The sequence below is a fragment of the Tenrec ecaudatus genome, chromosome 6 (genome assembly GCF_050624435.1).
Source record: "Tenrec ecaudatus isolate mTenEca1 chromosome 6, mTenEca1.hap1, whole genome shotgun sequence".
NCBI classification, from domain to species: Eukaryota; Metazoa; Chordata; class Mammalia; order Afrosoricida; family Tenrecidae; genus Tenrec; species Tenrec ecaudatus.
This window is the reverse complement of record NC_134535.1, coordinates 146,176,864-146,179,391: the sequence shown is the minus strand read 5'-3', so window position 1 is coordinate 146,179,391 and position 2,528 is coordinate 146,176,864. Positions and strand designations below refer to the sequence as shown.

General features: G+C 38.1%; 1 pseudogene; it reads left to right on the top strand.

Annotated features, from left to right (window-relative positions):
• Positions 1 to 1,388: 1,388 nt before the first annotated feature.
• LOC142451286 (small ubiquitin-related modifier 2-like) lies at positions 1,389 to 1,675 on the top strand (annotated as a pseudogene).
• The last annotated feature ends 853 nt before the right edge of the window (positions 1,676 to 2,528 follow it).

The window sequence follows — 2,528 nt, the reverse complement described above, 5'->3', positions numbered from 1 at the left end:
CTCCACATTTAACTGCATGTATTAAACTCTAATGCAGATGCAAAATTTAATAGCGTTATTTCTTCTGCTTATGAGAAGAGTTTATTTTCTCCTTATAAGCTTATACTAGACAGTAAGAGCGAACATTTGTTAAACACTTAGTAAGTGAAAAACACTGTTGTAAGCATTTTGCATGTATTATTGCACCTGATTCACACTATAATCTATATGAGATATATTGTATTATTTTGTGTACATGTATAGATATATATGTAGATATATTTACTCATTTTACAGATAAGGAAAATAAAGCACATAGTTTTACTTGATTCATCAAACAACCCTTAAAGCTTATAGAACAGAATTGTAACCAAGGCTCTCTGATACTAGTACCTAACTCCCAATTACTCTATACTTTTTACTGTCTATAAATGTTGATATACTACATATATTAAACAAGAAAGAATAATGCGGCGCCTCAATTTTTAAGTCATCACTTTCCTTTATCCCACTCATCTCATTCTGCTTTCTCCCTCCACCCCCTTCCTTTTATATCTTTCCTTTGTTTTCCTTCCTTCTTTCTTTCTTATTTTCTTCATTTGTTCCTTCCTCTGCTTATCTTCCTTCCTTTTACATGTCTTTCTACTCGCTCTTTTGGTTTCCTTATGCCCTCACATTCTTTCCTCTCCCTACCTGCTTATTTTCTCCTCTCCTTTTAGCTTCCTTTTCCTCCTCCCTTTCCTTTTCGCCACCAGTTTTTCCTCTCTCCTATTCTGACTTCCTTCCTTCCTTCCTTCCTTCCTTTTGTTTCCTCACTTTTTTCTCTCTTATCTTCATTCTGCACTTCCCACATCTTGTCTTTCTCGGTCTATTCATTGCTACATTGAAAGAGACACACTAGCAGAAGACGACAAGGCAGAGGTACATTCTTAGATGTCATATGTCCTGGAATGGAAGACTGCTCAAGCTAATTGCATAACCGAGTGTAACCTAGTAATCACATTGCCTGACAGAGGAAACCCTCAATGTATCTTTGTTTTATACTCCTCTGTCAGTTTAGAAATTTACTCAAAGATACTGTAGGATAAATTTGTGTCATCCTTGACACTTCTGTGTGCCAGAAACACAAGAGTCAAATAACTCTAAAAGCACATCTTTGTTAGAAAGACACAGATATTTAATCAAAGGGACGATGCTTTTGGAAATAAAATCTACAGGTGGAATTTTGTTTCATGAGTAGGCAAAAATCGGACAACATAAAAAAATAACATTTCCAGTGCACGCCCTCTCCCTCCTCCACCACTGCCGCCTCCATCTTCTGATGCTCCTGGAGCTGCCTGTGTGCTCCTTTGGTGCGGACCTGGTACCTCTTTTGTGAAGCGGCTGCTGAGGAGACTTCGACGCTCACCATGGCCGAGGAGAAACCCAAGGAAGGAGTCAAGACTGAGAACAACGATCGTGTTAAATTGAAGGTGGCGGGGCAGGATGGTTCTGTAGTGCAATTTAAGATTAAGAGGCACGCGCCACTTAGCAAACTATGAAAGCCTATTGTGAAAGACAAGGTTTGTCAGTGAGGCAGATCAGATTCCGATTTGACGAACAGCCAATCAATGAAACAGATACACCTGCACAGTTGTAAGTGGAGGATGGAGATACAGCAGATGTGTTCCAGCAGCAGACAGGAGGCGTCTACTAAAAGGGAGCCTGCTCCTTTCCTCCAGAACTCTCTTCCTACCGACCAAGACTCCATTCTCTATTAGAAAACCATAATTCAGTTCCACCACCTCCTGACGACTACAGTATAGTTTTCTCTTTTATTTTCCCTTCCCCATTCCTTTATTGTACATAAAGTAACTGGTGCATATTGCATTTTCCCCTTTGTTTATTTTGGGGATTTTTTGGTTTGTTTGTTTTTTTTACTAAATGGCCAATGGTATGTTTTGATCGACACCAAGTGCAGATGGGATGGGGAAACACTGGCTCTGTGAACCCCTCCCACCCTTCACAATCAGTGGCATGCTCACCCAGCTCCTCTTTCTATATTCCAGTAAGTTATTTTGCTCTCACTGTTTAACAAAAACAAAAACACAATAACATAAAAAAATCCTTGCATACCTTGCTGGATTGGAGAATTTTAATATTTTTCATTTATCATTGTAAAACCAAGGACAATTTTATAACTTTTTTGTATGTAGCTGTTACAAGAAGGGCAATCTGTCTTTAAGTAGGGGTAAACTACTCTCAAAGAAATGAAGCCTGGATAGTTTTTCCTGCAAGTCAAGCGTCATGTTGTTTAAATAAACTTCTTTTTTTAAAAATTATATTTCCAATTGTAAAGATAAAGTGAAAATTTAGCAAATATTTGAGAAATTTCTACCAATCAAAGTAAATGTATCTTAATATAATATTTGTTTTTTCATCTCTTAGTCCTTGCAAGGGAATGGTTTAAATTCCGGAAAGGCACACCTCCGGGTTGTAGTCTCTCATCATACTTATTCCATCTGTCTGCTGAGTAAATAACCACCACCACCATCCCTCCCCAAATCATA